The sequence below is a fragment of the Malania oleifera genome, chromosome 1 (assembly GCF_029873635.1).
Source record: "Malania oleifera isolate guangnan ecotype guangnan chromosome 1, ASM2987363v1, whole genome shotgun sequence".
In the NCBI taxonomy this organism is placed as follows: domain Eukaryota; kingdom Viridiplantae; phylum Streptophyta; class Magnoliopsida; order Santalales; family Ximeniaceae; genus Malania; species Malania oleifera.
Window position 1 is genome coordinate 258,477 of NC_080417.1, and position 22,447 is coordinate 280,923.

Here is a 22,447-nt window from a genome sequence, read left to right on the forward strand (position 1 = left end):
TAGAATTTAAGGATATATATATATATATATATATATATATATATATATATTGATAAAATTGTCTATTGAGAATATTGCTATTGTTAAGAAGTTAGAGTACTTGTAAAATCAGTTTTAAAATTGACTAAAGCTTCCGCGCATAAAATTTTAAAATACCCAATTCACTCTCTTGTGGGATTACACCTCGACTTTCAATTGGTATAAGAGCAGAGTTGCAACAAAACCTAAATAGTAGTTGCCTAAAGATCAAATGGCAAACCTAGGTGTGTCCCCATTTGGTGAAGGTTAATCCTCCACAAGGCCTCAAATGAAACGACCTGCTAATAAAATAAAATTCTTTTCCCCCTATTTTAATATCCAAGAATAACCTAAACAGCGGAAGTCCAATCATATAAAATAAGTCCACATATAATACAATACCAAAGTGTCAAATCATTCCATGATATACAAACAACATTGTTTCTCTTGAAACTACCATTTCTAATACCAAGGGTTTACAAAACATGCCACCCAAAAAGTAATACTCACTCTCAAAAAAAGCAGTACAACAACCCCTCTACCTGCGAGCCTGCTCCGCTCGTCTAGCTGGTTCACCTGAAAAATAATTCAACACTAGGATGAGCCAACGCTCAATAAGACGAAACATGCTATACCTAGTGTGTGGCCACTGAGCTATAGTTAGTAAAAATAATCTGATTTAGGAATAACATGAATAATTGAATCTGGAAATGTTGATATTACATAATGTATGATAAAAACATTAACTATATTATTTAACATGTCAATCTGTATGATACTACTTTTCGTATTAATACTACTATTTTTGAAAAATCTACTTATACTTATAATATCTGAGAAAATTCCCCTAGATGGCTGTATGTCACGATTTAAACCCTCATGATAGGGTTGTGCGGCCCGAAGGCGGGACCTATCTTGGTTGGTCGACCAGGGTAAGTCAACTGAACTCCAACAATCTGATCGGTCCCCTCAATCCATATTTGATGGAGAGCCTATCTAGATGTGGGCACGATTGACCTCATACCACTTACTATCTGAGTAAAGTGGTTGCACTCTGAACTGAATATTTGTAGCTACGGTACCATGCTTTGCTGTCTAATCCATTAGGGTCTGATATTATATAGGTAACTGATATTTGTAATATACTATTTTTTTACTGTAATTTCTAAAACAACCATAACCCCATAAAATTTAATTGAAATTCTAAATAGGGTGACTGAAAATCTATTTTTCTGTATAACTGAACTGCTGTTTGAATATCTGTATATTGGGGCATTATAATACTGATACACATGTTATTCTAGAATTACTGAAAATGCATATTTCTGAGCATACTGTTCACTGAAAAATTCGTCATTCTATATCATGCAAATATCATAGTATTTCTGTTAATGACTATAAACATGGTATTCACAAATTCTATAATTATAGTATTGTTTCTGTTATCGACTCAAGCCACACAAATATATACTAATATTATCAAGTCTTGGAAACTATAACATATATATAACCTGATTAATAATTTGATAAAAATATAGAATTCATGTTGAAATCATAAAAAAGTTTCCTAGCATAGCATGTTTCCCTTACCTGACTACTGGAAAGCCCCTATGGTATATTGGTCTAACACCCACAGGGCTTCCTACTCAACACCCTGAAAACAACATTCTCCAGAACAAAATATCATTATTTCTTTGCCTACTTCATTTCCTACAACTACCAGAAGGTTAAAAACTAACTAAAAGACCTTACCTTGATTCTGGGAAGAAATTCAACTCGATTCCACCAACGATCTGCTCTAGTAAACTTGGAGAGAACTTCGCCATGAGCGTCGTGGTGGCCTCAGATAATCGATCCAGCGACTAACGGAGCCGAAATTGAAGAGAGATGGAGGAGAGGCCGTAGGAGAGAAAGAGAGAGAGAGAGAGAGAGAGAGAGAAAGTTGCATTGAATTTTCTGTGATTAAACTGAGTTTAGGGCTATTTGTACTGTGAGATTCGTCAACGAGCCACGCCACCTTATCGACAAGTCCTGTAGAAAGTTCGTTGACAAATCTGCACTCTCGTCGACGAATTTTGGACTTCCTAAAAATCCTCTCTCGGTATCTTCTCGATGAGACGAGACCTCGTCGACGAGGTCTTGAAGAACCCTTATCGACGAAACCCCTGTGTTCGTCGACGAGGCCTGAAAAAATTTCTTGAGTTATTATACCCAAAATGCGATGTCGTCAACGAAAGTTTCGCATTCATCAACGAAGTCTGCTGCCTCTTTCTGTTTATTTTCCCATTTCCCTTTCTCTTTATTATTTAAATAACATTATTGTTCGGATTGTTACATTCTCCTCTCCTTATAAAATTTCATCCTCGAAATTTATTATTCATATGATTCCTCCTTTTAAAAAGGCAAAACGGTCTACTTGTTTTATTACTTACCCTCTCTTATGGCGGAGGAATACTTTGGTTACATGGGTAGTTCTAGGAGATTACAACTATAAAAAGAAAAATCTCCCAAAAGCAAAAAACTACCTATCCTATACTCCATATTACAATTACATTGCACAAGCAAAAAAATAAAATTACTACTATTCTAATCTATACATCACCGCTGAGTTCACTAAATAAGTGGGGATATTTTTGTCTAATCTCATCTTCAAACTCCCACGAGGCTTCTTCTACCACATGATTCACCCACAAGACTTTTATTAATGGTATTCTCTTGCTACACAATACTTGTTCTTTTCTATCTAGGATTCGCACCAGAGCTTCTTCGTATGCTAGATCACCACTGAATTCCAATTCTGCATAGCTAATGATATGGGAAGGATTTAGGGCATATTTCCTTAACATAGAGACATGAAACACATCATGAACCCTAAATAAAGATGGTGGTAGAGCTAGCCGGTAAACCACCTACGAAAATATTTCCGCAGATCCTTATACATTTTCGTACTACCAGGATAAATAGTGTATAGAGATCTGTGTGCCTCTTCTAGAATCGTCCTCCTGATACTGCCATCTGCAGGCATATATAATCTGATACGAAATCTCAGAGTTCCATCATCGAAAATGCTGAATTCCTCTCCCTGACCTTCCTAAATTCTGGCTAGCACCTCCACTAATTCGGGATCATTTCTCTAAGTAGCTTTAATTCTTTCATAAAGTGTAGGCTGTACAACTAAACTGGCTATGAACGCCTAAGGATCATCTTATACTAACTCCACACCAAGCTTTTCCAAGTCCATCTGAATTGGGTGCTGAACTACTGCTGCTAACTTCGTCGTATCCTTTAATTTACAGCTCAAAGCACAGCCACTACATTTGCTTTACCTGGGTGGTAACTGATGGTACAGTCGAATCCTTTATGAGTTCTAACCATCTTCTCTGGCGCATATTCAACTCTTTTTGTGTGAAAAAGTACTTTAGACTCTTGTGATCAGAAAATATCTCACACCTCTTACCATATAAGTAATGTCTCCATATCTTCAGTGCATGTACAACCGCAGCCAATTCCAGATCGTGAGTATGGGGTAGAGGATATTTATTCTTGATAGTAACCTTGTTGATTTCTCTGTAATCAATACACATCCTCAAAGACCCGTCTTTCTTCTTTGCAAATAACACTGGAGTTCCCCATGGCAATACACTAAGTCGTATAAACCCCTTGTTTAGAAAATCCAGCAATTGCTCTTTTAATTCTCCTAATTCAGCTGAACTTATACAGTAGGGAATTTTAGAGATCGACACTATCCCTGGGGGCAAATCTATAGAAAAATCCACCTCGCGTTCGGGAAGTAATCCTGGTAGTTCCTCAGGAAAAACATCTAGAAATTCCCGCATGACTGGGGTACTATCAAGTTTCGATTCATTTTCTAAGGCTTCCTTTATAAAAACCATGAATCCCTAACTTCCATCCCGAAATAATATGCTGGCCTATATAGCTAACACCAGCTGCGGTGGAGTACATACCCGTGAACCAATGAATCTAAATTCCTACTCTTTAGGAGGTCTGAAAATTACTTCTTTCTAACAACAATCAATGCTGGTGTAATTAGTAGCCAACCAGTCCATACCCAGTATTACATCAAACCCACACATGTCAAATACAATCATATCTGCTGGTAGCACTCTCCCCTGAATTTCTATTGGATGACTTCTAAGTACCCTTTGGCATCTCATCACTGACTCTGATGGTGTAGCTACTGACAATGTTATATCTAACAATTGAGTCTCACTTCCAGATAATTTAATGTAAGATGCAGAGACAAAAGAATGAGTGGCACTTGAGTCAAATAGAACAATAACTGGATATGGAAAAACCGTAAATGTACCTGTCACCATATTTGTAGTAGCCTCAGCATCCCCTGGCGTTAAAGCGTAAACTCGCGCTAGGGCTGCATTCCTCTACTGGCCTCCACGAAGCGCCTGATATCCTCCTCAAGGTGCGTGATGTCCTCCCCGATAGGGCCTAGGATCTGAAACTTGGTCTTGCGGCCCTGGGCATGCACGTGCCATATGGCTACATACACCTCTCCCTGCCATGCACTCCCCCGAGTGTCGCCTCCCGCATGTATGGCACACTAGAAAGGTTTGCATACCCTGGTACTCCCAAGGTCTTGTCGCCTGCCTCTGGTCTCCTCTATCACAACCTCCTTTCCATGGATTCCTACTAGAGCTAACCTGGTAACCTTAAGGCGCCGACATCTTCCTCTGACTCTGCGCTACTAAACCCCTCTAAATACCACTCTCAATAATTGCAGCTTTGTCTACAACCTCTGTAAATATCTAAGCTCTGAAGCCAATCACATGCTCAAAAAAGTTCTGCTTCAATCTCTCTTCAAACTTCCTGGCCTTTTCTTTTCATTAGGTGCTCTATGTTGAGCAAAACGTGACAACTCGATAAACCGAGATGTGTACTGGGATACGGTCATTTGCCCCTGTACCAAATGCAGAAACTCTACTTCCTTCACACTTCGAACGACAGAAGGAAAATATCGCTCGAAAAACAGCTCCTTGAATCGATCCCAGGTCACTGGAATCGGAGCTAGCCTCTGCTCCTCTATCAGTCGCGCTAATCTCCACCAGCGTTTCGCCTCCCCTGTTAGTTTAAACGCCGCAAATACCACTTTCTGTTCATCCGTACATGGAAGCATAGCTAGCGTCTCTTCAATATCCTGGACCCAATTCTCAGCTACAATTGGGTCATCTCCTCCCACAAAGGATAGGGGCTTCATCTGCATAAACTGCTTGATCGAACAGTCACGCTCCCTAGAGCCCCTGGACACCTCAGCCATCACCTACTGGGTGATGCTGCGTAGAACGACATCAGTATCGGCACCTCCCATATTGGAAGCTCCTGCTCCATTCCTCCCAACGATTGTACCGCTACTTCCTGGATCCATCCCGAAAAACAAGAACACACTTGAGAAGCTTATCCTCTGCACAGACCTATCTATTTCATATTATTCAAATCTTATATTTATAATTAACTACTCTCCCCAATCTTAACTCAAAATACAGTTTTGCAACCTAGACACACGACCCAATAATAGTTTACTATGATTTTCCTGAAATCGTCATCCTAGAAAAAACACAGAAACCACCACAAAAAATCTTGTACCCAGACCACAGAACAAACCTTAAATCGTTTCCTATACTCTGGTATTGCTTCCGTTGCGATTCTAAAGTCTACAGAACTTAGCAACCTGGTTTTGATACCAAATTGAAATGACCTGCTAATAAAATAAAATTATTTTCCCCCTATTTTAATATCCAAGAATAACCTAAACAGCGGAAGTCCAATCATATAAAATAAGTCCACATATAATACAATACCAGAGTGTTAAATCATTCCATGATATACAAACAACACTGTTTCTCTTGAAACTACCCTTTCTAATACCAAGGGTTTACAAAACATGCCACCCAAAAAGTAATACTCACTCTCAAAAAGGGCAGTACAACAACCCCTCTACCTGTGAGCCTGCTCTACTCGCCTATCTGGTTCACCTGAAAAACAATTCAACACTAGGATGAGCCAATGCTCAGTAAGACAAAATATGTTATTACTAGTGTGTGGCCATTGAGGTATAGTTAGTAAAAATAATCTAATTTAGGAATAATATGAATAATTGAATCTGGAAATGTTGATATTACATAACGTATAATAAAACCATTAACTATATTATTTAACATGTCAATCTGTATGAAACTACTTTTCGTATTAATACTACCATTTTTGAAAAATCTACTTATACTTATAATATTTGAGAAAATTCCCCTAGATGGCTGTATGTCATGATTTAACCCCTCATGACAGGGTTGTGCAGCCCGAAGGCGGGACCTATCCTGGCCAGCCGACCAGGGTAAGTCAACTGAACTCTGACAGTCTGATCGGCCCCGTCAATCCATATTTGATGGAGAGCCTATCCAGACGTGGGCACGATCGACCTCATACCACTCACTATTTGAGTAAAATGGTTGCACTTTGAATTGAATATCTGTAGCTACGGTACCATGCTCTGTTGTTTGATCCATCAGGATCTGATACTATATATGTAACTGATATCTGTAATATACTGTTTTTTTACTATGGTTTTTAAAACAACCATAACCCCATAAAATCTAACTAAATTCTAAATAAGCTAAATAAAAATCTATTTTCTGTATAACTGAACTGTTGTCTGAATATCTGTATATTGGGGTGTTATGGTACTGATAAACATGTTATTCTAGAATTACTGAAAATGCATATTTCTGAGTATAATGTTCACTGAAAAATTCGTCATTCTATATCATGCAAATATCATAGTATTTCTATTAATGACTATAAACATGGTATTCACAAATTCTATAATTATAATATTGTTTCTGTTATCGACTCAAGCCACACAAATAAATACTAATATTATCAAATCCTGGAAACTATAATATATATATATATATATATATATATATATATATATATATATAAAACCTGAATAGTAATTTGATAAAAATATATAATTCATGCTGAAATCATAAAAGAGTTTCCTAGCATAGCATGTTTCCCTTACCTAACTACTAGAAAGCCTCTATGGTATACTAGACTTCCTACTCAACATCCTGAAAACAACATTTGCCATAAGAAAATATCATTATTTTTTTGCCTACTTCATTTCCTACAACTGTTATAAGGTCAAAAACTGACTAAAAGACCTTACCTTGATTCTGGGAAGAAATTCAACTCAATTCCATCGATGATCTGCTCTAGTAAACTTGGAGAGAACTTTGCCAAGAGCGTCATGGTGGCCTCAGATAATCGATCTGGTGACTGACGAGGCCGAAATCGAAGAGAGTTGAAGGAGAGACCATAGGAGAGAGAGAGAGAGAGAGAGAGAGAGAGAGAGAGAGATAAAGTTGCATTGAATTTTCTGTGATTAAACTGAGTTTAGGGCTATTTATACTGCGGGATTCGTCGACGAGCCACGTCACCTCGTCGACGAGTCTTGTAGAAAGTTCGTCAATGAATTTGCACTCTCGTCAACGAATTTTAAACTTCCCAAAAATCCTCTCTCGGTATCTTCTTGTCGACGAGGTCTTGAAGAACCCTCGTCGACGAGGCCTGGAAAAATTTTTTGAGTTATTATACCCAAAATGCGATGTTGCATTCATTGACGAAGCCTTCACATTCGTTGACGAAGTCTGCTGCCTCCTTTTGTTCCTGTTCCCATTTCCCTTTCTCTTTATTATTTAAATAATATTATTGTTCGGGTCGTTACATCAAATATTTTGCGGAGTTAATTACACCTTTTGGAAACAAAGAATGAGAATTTTTCTACAAACCATGGATTGGAGGGCTTGGAGAGTTATTGTCTAAGGAAATTACGTGCCTGCTAAATTCACTAAAAAATAAAGAAGTTCCTAAGGCTGAAAGTGAAATGAATGAAACAAACATGAAACTAATGCAAATCAACTCTAGTGCCATGAATGTCCTATAGTGTGCGTTAGAAGCAAATGAATTTTATAGGATAATGGGTTGTAAGAGTACCAAAAAATTTTGGGAGAAGTTAGAAATAACTTATGAAGGAACCGTAGACGTTAGGGATAGTCATATAGACTTGCTCACTAATGAGTACGAAGCTTTTAGAATGAACCCTGAGGAATCCATATCTAGTGTGTACACTAGGTCCACTCACATCATAAATTCCCTAAATGTACTTGGAAAGAACTACCCCACATATGAGATGATTAGGAAAATTCTTAGAGGACTCCCATCTGTTTGGGAACCAAAGGCTACAGTCATAGCTAAAGGTAGAAATTTAAAGGTGATGACCTTAGACGAGCTCATTGGGTCACTTCTCACATATGGGATAACCATAAATGAAAGAGCAACTGAAAATAGCAAAGCTAAGAAATCCATCGCACTAAAAGCTTCCAAGGAAAGTTCAAGTGATGAGGAAGATAAAGAGATGGATGAAGAAGATATAGCCCTTTTTAGTTTTGGTGCAATCCCAAGAGGGGAGGGGGGTGAATTGGTATTTAAAAATTTTATCACCTAAGTCAATCCACTAAGAGCAGTATTACACAAGCTTAAGGTTAATCTAGTGCATATAAAATAAATCAATATAAATATACAGTGAAATTTAAACTAAAATAGATATTTAACCAAACATGCACAATAAAACAGTAAAGGAGACGACACTTGAAATGTTATCGAGGTTCGTTAAACTGCCTACGCCCCTACCTTGGCTAACAAGCACAAGGATTACCACTATAAGCTCACTTAACGAGTGGAGCGGCACCTAAACAATTAGGTCAATTAGCACAGGGCTGACCTTAACCTTTACAACAAGGTCAAATTAACATAGGGCTGACCTCAACCTTTACAACCAATCCTTATCGAGTTGGATTACCGCCCCCCTCAAGCCACACCTAGAATACAACAGATTTCTCAATAAAATTTGCGTAGCATATTATGTACCAATCTAATCAATACACCACCAAATGATATGATAAGATAAACTCAATGTGGTCTTAGTATCTACTCTCAAAGTTTTATGCAAATAATACAATCAGTATGTGAGAGTGTAAGTGATAGGATCTTTGTGTCAAAATAATATTCTCAATCACAACACAGCAACAAAGATCACAAATATACTTTAAATATCTCAACAAATATTTTTTTCAAAATAAGCCACAAGAGATATTCAAAAATGACTTGTAAAACTTTATTTGATCTTTGTATTAAAATGATAATCTCAATCAAAATGTATAGCAATAAAGATCTTTAGCACTCAAGCAAATATCTCAAAATACATTTCTCAAAAACAAGCATAAGAGATATTTTGAAAATGATTTGTAAAATATTTTTACCAATCAAAATCCAATGTGAACTCCTTGAATATCGCAATGACAATGCAAAACTCAAATGCTCAATGAAGTATTCCTAAGGAAGACTTATTAACAAAGTCTCATAGGGAAACTTGAAACTTTGCTCTTTAATAAAATAATCTCAATCAATCAAAAGAGAGCTTAAGCCTTTTAGAAGAACACTCAAGCACACTTACAAAGAGATTTAAGCAATAAAAATGGGTAAGAATGAGTGTAAGATACTTAAAAATGAAAGTAGGATTTTTTGAATTTCAAAGGATTTTTTTTAATTAAGATTGCTAATCCTTGACTAATTTTTGCAATTGAGGGGGAGTATATATAGAATTCCCCAAAATTATAACCATTCAGGACATATTAGTCATTTTAGGAAAATTTTAAGTGAAGTTAGTAAAAATAAAAACATTTTTAACCTCGGTAAAATTCACCAACCCGAGAGCACTGATTGGCCGAACTTAAGGTTTGATTGACCAAGTAGTTGGGTTCGATAGACCGGGAGAAATTTGAACTAGAAGGATGGTTGACTGGACTTGCCGGGTTCAAGGGCAATTTTCCAAATTCGTGCGGTTCGGTTGACCGGGTCAATTTGAAATACGTGATTCGGTCGACCGAGCAGTTGATATTTCCCACGTGAGGGTTTGATCGACCAGGGCATTGCTCATATAATTATAGTTGGTCGACTAAGCGATCAACTTGTTGACTTATGGAGGTTCGGTCGACCAGGTCTTGTCTATATATTTCTGGTCGGTCGACCGAGCGGTCAACATGTTGACCCAATTGGGGTTCGGTTGACCAAGGATCTTAGTGTTACTAAGTTCGGTCGACCGAACATGCCAATTTTGGCATTTCAGTCCTTTTCTCTTTGAAATGCTGCCCCTATTCATATGATGATTAACTTTAAGATTATGGGAGACTTTTCATGCAATATTTTGGTGACCTAAAGTCAATCTATGGCTTTAAGCATTAAGTCCAAAAAATCCGACGTCGGTCGACCGAATTCTAATGGTTCTGTGGTTTCCTATGGTTGAACTATGGTCATCGAGCTTATCTGTCCTATTATGCATGCAATACATTAATTATTACATACCATAATTAATATTACAGACCCTGAAAAATATGAAATATAAATTACAAAATAAACACTTTGGGTCATCAGTTTCTTTCAAGTCCATGTGCATGCACCATATGAAACTTCCGATTGGTCCTACACAAAAACTCATCAACCATTAAATACCATAGCATTTGTCATAATCAAAATGGGATATGACCTATAAGGTCAACAACCTTAATCACCAAAAGACTCGGTAGGTTCTTTAAAAAGGATAAGAAATTGACAAGAAAATTCTAAGGATCTAGGATGGACAAAGGAGAGTCAAGTAGAAAAGAAATAAAAGTAGAACCTCCAACTTTCTACAACTGCAAGAAAGTAGGTCATATCAAACTTGATTCTTCACAACTCAAAAAGGATTCTAAGAAGAAGAAGAAGAAGAAGAAGAAGAAGGCAATGAAGGTCACAACTTGGGATGACTCCTGCTCAAGCAGCTTAAAAAGTGACTCGAGCGATCAGGAGGTGGAAAACTTATGTCTTATGGCACTAAATGATGAGGTACAAAACTCCTATTCAAACTCGTTTATTGAATCTAGTCATGATTAGCATGCCCTCTTATATTGAATTGCAAATTGAACTATTTAAATTACATAAAAGTTTTATTAGGGTGTCCAAACAAAACACCACACTAAAAAGTGAAAATGAAGCATTAGTAAAGGACTTAGAATCAAATCACATTGTTGGAAAAGAAGAAAGACTCATACATTGCTACACTAAAGGATAAGACTAAAAAACTGTCAAAAGAGCTAGAAGACTTTAAATCCCACGCTACTTTTGAAAATGAGAAGAATTTAACGATCACTAGCTTAGAAAGAAAAGTAGAAGATTATTCAAACATAATCTATAAATTTACAAATGAGAAAGACAACTTTGATAAGCTAGTTGGTTCTCAAAATATGACTTTGGATAAAGAAGGCATCAACTTTAATGGAAAAGAAAATAAGAGAAAGAAGAATCTCTACATGGGTTATTTTGTAAGAGAATCTAAACATTATGTCAGCACTTCTTCAAACAATGTTTACATACACACACACCACATGTTTCTTATGCAAAAAGAAGGGTCATATCAAATTTGATTGCCCATTTAAAAGAAAGAATGTGAAAACTAAAAAGGTGTGGAAAATTAAAGAAACATCAAAAGCTAACCTAAAAGGACCAAAGAAGATTTGGGTACCTAAGAAAGTTACTTAAATCCTTTTGTAGGTATGCTTTAGGTCCACCCACTCTAAAGAAAAGTGGTACTTAGATAGTGGATGCTCAAGGCATATGACGAGAGACAAGTCCAAGTTCACGTCCTTAACACTAAAGCAAGGTGGACATGTTACCTTTGGAGACAACACCAAATGTAAAATTATCGGCATCGGCAAAGTTGGTAAGGAACCTTATATAATTATTGAGAATGTTTTATTGGTAGAAGGTTTAAAACATAACTTGCTAAGTATTAGTCAACTTTGTGACAAAGGATTTTGACATTACCTTTAAAAAGGATAAGTGTATTGTTGAGAATATAGAAAAACACGAAACACTTTTCAATTGCAAATCGTTGTGCAAACGTGTATTGCATTGACTTTGAAAACTTAGTGTCTCAAGACGTAAAGTGTTTTACGGTATTGAATGAATCTAGCTGGTTATGTCATAGAAGACTAGGATATGTGAGCATGGATCTCCTATCTAAGTTTGTTAAGAAGGATTTAGTCAAGGGCTTACCTAAAACTAAATTCATAAAAGACAAAATTTGTGATGATTGTCAACTCAAAAAGCAAGCCAAGACAAGCTTCAAAAAGAAGCAATTAATATCCACTGGTAGGCCATTGGAATTAATTCATATAGATCTATTTGGCCCTACAAAAACATAGAGTTTAGGAGGAAAACAATACGCATTTGTCATAGTAAATGACTACACCATGTTCACCTGGGTGTTATACTTAACCTCCAAAGATGAAGTGCATAAAATGCTTACCAACTTGTGTAAGAAACTCCAAAACAAAAAGGCTTGTGGTATTTTACACATCCAAAGTGATCGGGGCAGAGAGTTTAGAAATAAGGATTTTGAAGGCTTTTGTGATGAAAGTGACATTTCACACAACTTTCGGCACCTTGAACACTTCAACAAAATGGAGTTGTTGAGAGAAAGAACAGATGCTTACAAGAAATGGCTAGGACTATGTTAAATGAGCACAACCTGCCTAAATACTTTTGGGCCGAAGCGGTAAATACCACCAGTTATGTCATAAACAGGGTTTCCATTAGGACAAATTTAAATAAAACTCCTTACGAAGTTTGGAAAGGAAAAAAACCAAACATTTCGTACTTTCATATCTTTGGTTGTAAATGCTTTTTTTTTTTTTTTTGAATGATAAAGGTGACCTAGGAAAATTTGATGTCAAATCTGATGAAAGAATATTTCTAGGATACGCTCTAAATAGTAAAGCATTTAGAGTATGCAACAAAATAATGATGTCAATTGTGGAATCAATCCATTTAGCATTTGATGAAGTCAACCCCTTCTCTTCTAAAACCACTGTTGATGATGATCTAAAGATAAGAAAAGGTTTAGAAGACTTAGCAAATCATGATAACAAAGAAGAGAGTATTGAAATTAAAGAACCATCTCATGATGACTTAAAATAAAGTTGAAGTCACTGAATTGCCAACAGAATGGAAATTCGTGAAGAACCACACTAAGGATCAAATTATTGGTGAACCTTCATGAGGGGTGTCAACTCGACCTTCACTTGTGAACCTGTGTGATCATTTTGCGTTCCTGTCACAAGAGGAACCTAAGAATATAAATGATGCAATTAATGATGATTCATGTGTGTAAGTTATGCAAGAAGAGTAAGTTATGCGAGAAGAGCTAAATCAGTTTGAAAGAAATAAAGTTTAGTAGTTAGTTCCTAGGCTAGATGATCATTCAGTCATAGGGACTAAATGGGTGTATAGGAAAAAAAAAGGATGAAAATGACATTGTTGTTTGTAACAAGGCTAGACTAGTAGCACTATGTTTTAATCAAGAGGAATGAATTGGTTTTTAGGAAGCCTATGCACCAATAGCTAGAATGGAAGCCATTCGCATGCTACTTGCCTATGCATCCCATAAAAACTTCAAACTCTTATCAAATGGATGTGAGGAGTGCTTTCCTAAACGACTTCATAAATGAGGAAGTCTATGTCGAACAACCCCTAGGTTTTGAAGATTTCAATTTTTTGAACCATGTGTTTAAACTGTCAAAAGCCTTATATGGTTTAAAATAAGCTCCTAGAGCTTGGTATGAAAGACTGAGTGACTTTCTGCTAGAAAATAGATTTTCAAGAAAAAAATGGATAGTACTCTCTTTATCAAAACTCAGTCAAATGATATGCTTATCATTCAAATTTATGTTGATGATATCATATTTGGTGCTACGAATGAGGATCGATGCAAAGAGGTTGCTAAATGTATGCAAAACGAATTTGAGATGAGTATGATGGGAGAACTTATATTTTTTTTCTTGGTCTTCAAATCAAGCAAGCCAAGAATGACACATACATAAACCAATCAAAGTATATAAAAGACTTGCTTAAGAAATTTGATATAGAAGGTGGCAAGGCATTGGGAACGCCAATGAGCACTTTCACTAATCTTGATAAGGATGAGCAAGGGAAACTAGTAGATATCAAGTACTACTGAGGTATGATTGGGAGTCCGCTCTACTTAATAGCTAGTAGACCAGATATTATGTTCAGTGTTTGCATGTGTGCTAGGTTTCAAGCCTCACCAAAGGAATCACACCAAATAGCTGTTAAAAGGATTTTACAATATTTGATTGGCACTATAGACTTAGATTTATGGTATCCAAAGAACACATCCTTTGAAATGATTAGCTACTCCGATGTGGACTATGTCAGGTGCAAAATTTACCGTAAGAGTACAAGTGGTACGTGTCACTTCCTAGGATGTTCTCTGGTATCTTGGCATTCCAAGAAACAGAATTTTATTGTTTTTTCTACTGCTAAAGTTGAATATATTGCCACATGAAGTTGTTGTGCTCACGTCTTGTACATGAAGCAACAACTTAAAGATTATAAATTGAATTATGAGTTTGTGCCAATCAAGTGTGATAATACCGGTGCCATAAATATATCTAAAAATCTAATATCACACGCTAGAACAAAGCACATAGATATAAGACATCACTTTCTTCGAGATCATGTGTAAAAGGAGGATATTAATCTTGAGTTTGTGAGTATGGATGAACAATGAGCAGATATATTCACGAAACCCCTTCAAGAAGATCATTTCATCTTAATAAGACGTTAATTAGGCTTATTGCATGCTAGGGAAGTTGTTTGAGGATCTTAAGGATTCTGAGATAATTTCAAGTAATTTGAAAATCCAGGACATTCGGGCGACTGAATCCATTGTCCAGTTGACCAAACACCTACTATGTTAGATGTTTTTAAAAATCTAGGAGGTTAAGGAGACCGAACTGCCCGTTTAGTCGACCGAACCACGTAAATATAAAAACTTATGTTTGCATAAAAACCCTAACTTTTGTCTCTTTAGTTCCCTAAACCCTATTTCTCTCTCACCTAAAGCTTCGTCTCAACCTATTCTACCTCTCAACCTGCTCATTTTAATCTCAGCATTCAAACTCAAAAATCATGCCCAGATCCAAGAGTGTTGCACACAAAACTCCCACCTCAGGTCAAGATGACACTAAGTTCATTCATCGATGGTTCTTGACTAGGAGCTAAGAAAATATAAAATGAGCATCTTCAATCTTTGGAACCTATTCTAGGTAAGATTCTTGACATTCCATTTATGTAAGAAAATTTCCCCAATATTCTTCATAGGTTTGCTGATATAGATTAGGGAAGGTTTGTATCTTATAAACCCCAAGGGGTATACCCAAAACTAGTATGCCTCTTCTATGCTAATTTATGAAGGGAAGACAACCTATATACTACACATAGCATGTCCAAAACCTTTATGCTCAATGCCAGCAACATCGCTGCAACGTTCAACCTTCGTTGTGGTGACTTTAAGTGTTCTAGAGTTGGACTTAGTTGGATAATAGAACAAGATTTCACCCCCCCCCCCAAGCTTTTTTGCCTCTTGTTTTAACTTAACCAAGCAATAATTTTGGGCATTCCCCTTTATACAAAAATCTGACTCTTGAAGCCAAAATAATCCACCTACTTATCACATATAACATCCTTCCTAAGACCGGGTCTAGGGATCGCGTGTCATATCTAGATTGTTTTTTGATGTGGTGCATATATACGAGAAGACATCTAGATCTTCCCTCTCTCATCATAAAGTGGATGATCGCCAATGAGAAAACTCGTAGAGTCATTCTTCCTTATGGAGGGGCTCTAAACATTATTTTTGAGCATCTTGGCATTGCACATTCTTCCTAGGATTGATGACTTATTTGATCAGCTCCAAAGGACCCAAGTCTACTCTAAAATTGACATGTGGTCGGGTTATCATCGAGTGAAAGTTAGAGTAGAGGATATTTCGAAAACAGCATTCCAAACCAGATATGAGCATTACGAATTTTTGGTGATGCTGTTTGGGTTGACTAATGCACCAACAGTATTTATAAATTTAATGAATTGGGTGTTCCATCATTACTTGGACCAGTTTGTTGTGGTTTTCATTTAAGATATACTAGTCTACTCGAGAAGTTTTAAGGAGCATGAATATCATTTGACGCTGGTGCTGCAGATATTAAGAGAAATAAAGTTGTACGCAAAATTTAAGAAATGTGAATTTTGGTTAAGACAAGTTACTTTCCTTGGGCATGTGATCTCCGAGGACGATGTATCAGGTGACCAGAGTAAGATAGATGCAGTGGTGAGTTGGGTAAGGCCAGGAAATGTCTAGGAGGTCAGGAGTTTTCTAGGTTTGGCATGCTACTACCGACTCTTCGTAGATGGTTTCTCTAGATTATTAGGTCCACTAACATGATTCGCAAGGAAAAATGTGAAGTTTGATTGGACCAATGATTGTGAGCAGAGCTTCCAGGAGTTAAAGTAGCGGTTGGTTTCAACACCGATACTAGCTATTCCATCAAAGGAGGATGGATTCATGATATACATTAATACATCTTTGAAGGGTCTTGGATGTGTGTTAATGCAACATGGAAGAGTTATTGTCTACGCATCTAGATAGCTTAAATAATTTGAAGAGAATTACCCTGTGCACAACCTAGAGTTAGCTACAGTGGTGTATGCACTGAAAATCTGGAAACATTATCTATATGGTGGGAAATGTGAAATCTTCATGAACCACAAAAGTTTGAAGTATTTCTTTACCCATAAAGAGTTAAATATGAGGCAAAGAAGGTGGCTGGAATTCATTAAAGATTATGACTGCACTATTAGTTACCACCCAGGGAAAGCGAACGTGGTAGCAGATACTCTGAGTAGGAAATTAGTGGGACCAGCACTGACAGCCATGGAGGTTCAACATCTGATTCTGATGGGTCTAGAAAGACTTGATGTAGAGTTGATAGAAAGCAATCCTTAGGCATTTATTGCCATCCTGGTTGTGCAGCTTACGCTATATGAAAAGATTAAAGCCGCTCATGGAGATGACGCAGAATTAGAAGAGGTAATAGTCAGAGTACAGGATGGTCAGGGAGAGGAATACAGTATCTCTAATGATGAAGTTCTAAGGTTTCGCACTAGATTGTGCGTGCTTGTAGATGATGATATTAGGAGAATGATTCTAGAGGAGGCTCATAGATCTCTATACACAGTTCGTCTTAGCAGTACTAAAATGTATAGGGATCTGCGAGATTATTTCTGGTGGAATGACATTGAAATTAGGAATAACTTCCCAAGAGGGGGGGTGAATTGGATTCTTTTTGATTTTAATGATTTTTATAGTTTTGCTTATGATACTAAGAAAAGCACAATTGATAAATGTTAATCACACTTGAAAATACATAAATTTAAATTAACAAACCAATTATTGAAACAAAAGTAACTCAATCACTCAACCAAGAATATTAGTGTTTTTTGGTAATTTCCCTGTAAATGTTTACCACCTTCTTTGAGTAAGCTCTTAATATGCACTTATCTTGATTAAGATTTCCGTAGATTAACCAACGTACTCCCTTTTGGGTTTCCGCAAACGGTTAATCAAAACGTACTTTCTAAGTATCAAGAGTCTTTGTTTCCTTCTCACTTTAAAACCTGCAACCTACACTTTTAGATCATACAATAGCAGCAAGTACTGAATATAGAAAGTAAAGAAGAAAGAAAGACACAAGGTTTTTACGAGGTTCGGCTTCAACACAACCTACGTCCTCGCCTTTGGCAAAATACCAAAGGATTCCACTATAGCAATTCTATTATCGGGTGGAACAACGCTTGTTTACAATCACTCCTTAGTCAAGGCTAGAGCCCGCCTTCTCCAAACAATATACCCTTGTTTGGCCAACAATCCAACAGCCTGGAATTGTCCAAAATCTACAAGAGAGATATTAAAAAGCTGGTGTACAAGAGAGGCTCACACAAAGAGCAGATTAGTACAAATACAAACTATGTATTTCAAAAGATAAATATCAAGAAAGAAATACACTTTTGAAGCTTTACAAGAATTTCACCAAATTCCTTTTCTCCAGATGAGAAATCAGTAATCTTTCTTTAAGAATTGATGAGTAAGAGTATCAGAACAACAATACTTTCAACTTGCAAGAGATTGATCAAAGAGAGATTTTGAGAGCAAGAGAGCTTGAGAGATTTTCAATGCTTTGTGTAATTTTTGATTTACAAGAACCATGTATTTATAGGCTTCAAAGCAAGTTTCCTTGTTGCAAGAGTTTCCTTAAAGAGTTTCCCAAGTTGTTAGAATATTTGGGGTTCAAACGGCTATAATTTTAAAAATAAGATTTTTAAAAATTTTTCCGTTGAATCGTGTTCAGATGTCTGAGGTTTCGAGGTCAGATGCCTAAAGTTCCTGAAACCCCTTTAAAAATGAACTGGATATAGGGTCAGATGTCTGAAGTGAGGGTTCATATGTTTAAGGTGCCAGGTTCAGATGTTTGAAGTTGCGAGTTCAGACGTCTGAACTGCTACTGTCTCTTTTTGTTTTGACCCATAAAATCTTCAGATGTTTGCACTTAATCTTCAGATGTCTGAGCATGAAGTTTAGCCATCTGAAGTTGCCACTTCAAATATCTGAACTGAAAAGTTCAGTCATCTGATCTGCCATGAACTTGTTTTTAAAACATATTTTTCTTTAAAAACTAATTTGCTCTCTTATGATTTTTACAAGACTTATTTCAAAAATTCTCAAATAGATCTTTAAGTCCACATAATCTCTTTAACAAGCTTCAAAACATATTTCAAACGATATTTTAGCTTTTGAATACTTACAAATATGTCTCCTAAGCCTTCATAAGACATGCTTGAGTTCTTTCTCATTCTTTGCTCTTGAGGTTCTTTGAAAAATTTGCTTGAGCTCCAAATATCTGAGTTTCTCTTTGGATTATTGAATAGTTTTCCCATACTTGATTCATACTTGATCTTCTCTTGAACTATACTTGAACCATTATTGAACCATATTTCCTGAAACATAAAAACTCAACCTTTCCAAGTTAAATAGTCCTTTGTTTGTTATCACTAAAACCGATTGAAAGACCTTGTTAGGCTAACAGACATAGAGAGGGAGATTTCTGACGTGCAGCAGTGCTTGACATGCCAGCAGGTTAAGGCTGAGCACCAGAGACCTGCAGGGTAGTTACAACCACTTTTCATTCCTAAGTGGAAGTGGGATCACATACCCATAGATTTCGTCACTAGGCTACTGCCAGCACTGCATGGTCAGAATGCCATCTGGGTAGTTGTTGATTGGCTGATGAAAACAACTCATTTTGTACCTATTTAAGTTAGCTACCCTATGAATAGATGGGCAGATATTTACATTCAGGAGATTGTACGACCCCATGGAGTGCCAGTGTCTATACTCTTGCATCGTGATCCACGCTTTGCATCATAATTTTGGAAGAGCTTGCAGGAGGCTTTGCGGTCTCAGTTAGCATTCAGCACCGCTTTCCATCCTCAGACAGATGGTTAGACAGAGAGAACGATTCAGGTACTTGAGGATATGCCGTGAGCATGTGTATTGGACTTTGGGGGTAGCTGGACCTAGTATTGGCCGCTAATTGAATTTGCCTATAATAGCAGCTATCAGACTGGCATCGGTACGACACCTTACAAGGTGCTTTATGGTAAGAGATGTCTTTCTCCTTTATATTGGGATGAACTAGGTGAGAGGCGAGTTTTGGGGCTAGAAAAAGTGCAGCAAGTGTACGATAAAGTCCGACTTATTCGAGATAAAATCAGTGCAGTACAGAGTCGGCAGAAAAGTTACTCAGATACTTGCTGCTGGGAATTGGAATTCAAAGTGGGTGACCATGTATTTCTGAAGATAGCACCACTGAAAAGAGTCATGAGGTTTAGGAAGAAGGGTAAGTTGAGCCATAGGTTTATTAGCCCGTTTGAGATACTTGAGAAGATTAGGTCAGTTGTGTATCGTCTACCTTTACCACTAGCTTTGTTCAAAATACATGACGTATTTCATGTTTCTATGTTAAGAAAATACGTCCCAGATCTTTCCCATGTCATCAGTTATGCAGAATTGGAATTTAGTGATGCTCTGGCATATGAAGAAATTCCAGTGTTGATCTTAGACAGAAAAGAATAGGAATTGCGCAGTAAGAAAATACCATTAGTAAAAGTCCTGTGGAGGAATCACGCCGTGGAAGAGGCTTCATGGGGGCTTGAGGAAGAAATCAGACAGAAATACCCACACCTGTTTAGTGGGGTGGGGTATAGTAGTGATTTGTAAGCTAAATAATAATGGTTTTATTTTATTTAGTACAGAGTAATGAATATGTAATTGTAATTTAGAATATAGGATAGGTAGAGCTTTGGTTTTGGGAGAATTGTCTTTTTATGAGTATATTTGTAATCTCTCAGGACCCTGAATATAACCACGGTATTCCTTCGCCATAAGTGAGGGTAAATAATAAAATAAGTAGCCTATTTTTCCTTAATGGATAGTGTTCAATACAAATAGCAAATCTTGAGGACGAAATTTTGTAAGGAGGGGAGAATGTAGTAACCTGATAATTATGGGAATTAAATAATAAAGAAAAGAGAGGGAAAAAGAATTTTAATTCGCCGACGAAAAGTCTTCTTGGGATCGTCAACGTGGACGCGTGTCTCGTCGAAGAGAGTTCACCGAGGGGCAGTTTTCGGGGCCTGAAACTCGCCTCGAGGGTTAGGTGCTCTTCGACGAACAACCGCATGTGTGAGACTATAAATAAGTGTTCAAATAGTCAGGTAAGAGAAATATGCTATGCTAGTAAATTTAGAGATGTTTTTATTTGTAAAATTATAGTATTTGTTTATTAAGGTACATGATATAAGTTATACAGTTTTATAGATTTTAGAACATGAGTTTTATTAATTGTGTGGTATAAGTAGATATTTGATTAGTATAAAATTTATATAGTTTTTCAAAATATCATGATTTACAGTGCATGCATAGACATATATGTTTACCAGACAGATATTTTACAAATATTATATAGAACAGATTTTACAGTAATTACAGAATGTCATGCTTTCCAAAACCATAACACTCAGACATTACAGATTAATCAGTCAAATATGACAGTCAGTTATTACAACCAGATACTACAGTTATTTAGCCAAATATTATAATATTTTTATATCAGATTTATAGTGTTATGGTTATTTTGGAATAATGACGAAAATAGTAGGATATTTATAGAAATAGTATATACCATATCAGACCCTGATGAATCAAGTTATATTTAGATAGCAGAGCACGGTACTATTGCTATTTTCATATCAGAATGCAACCACATATCTCAGATAGTATGTGGATTCCATCAACAATACCTATGGAGAGATTGTAGCCTCCCCAGTATTTTGGGTTGAGGAAGTCGGTCTGACAAGATAATTACTAGTTCCGAATTTAGGAGAGGTTGCAGTTTAGCCGGACTGAGGATTGGTAAAGTACAGTTGACTTACTTGGTAGGCCAACCAGAGTTAAGTCCCACCTACGGGCTGCACAATCTTGTCATGAGGGGTTAAATCATGATGTACAGTTTTCTAGGGTTAAATCTCAGTTATGTATATGTATATAGATTTACAAAATTTCAGCGATATAGTATGATACTAGAAGAATGAAAAAGTAGAAAACTCAGATATTACAGTTATACTTTAAACTATGATAAATGCAAGTTATGTTGTATTTTGATTCACCAACTTATACAGTTTCAGATATTGTCATTATAATATTTATGAAACTCAGCCGCCACACACTAGTAATAACATATTTCCTCTTACTGAGCGTTGTCTCATCCCAGTGGTTTAACATTTTTTAGGTGATCCAGTAGGTGAGCAGATTAGACTCGCAGATAGAGAGATCTTTTGTACAGCCCTATTTTATAGGGTAAGTGTATTCAAAAAATTATATTTTTGAGCAGATGATACAAGGGTGATGTGTAATATGTATATATGGTTGGGAAACACTAAATTCTAGTATTGTAAATTTGGGTGTATGACTTTCTATTTTCCGTTGCATAGGTATGTCAATTTGTGTACAGGGATACCTCAGTGCCCATCTGGGGCGTGAGATGTTATAGCAAGTATTATAGGGGTATCAGAGTAAATTATATTTTATAAAAAAAAATTGGTGTAATTTTTGGGTTGTTATACCCCTCTCTAGCAAGAACAACCCTCTCGCTAGGCAATGATTCTATCCCCAAATCTTCAAGTTACAACGCAAGTAACAACATATTTTCATACAATCAAAGTACTCTCTCAAAGAGTGAATTTGTACAATAGAAAATCACTATGAACTCTTAACAACAAATTTGCAATGAATCTCAACAAATAATCAAGAGTTTTTTGGTTTGACGAA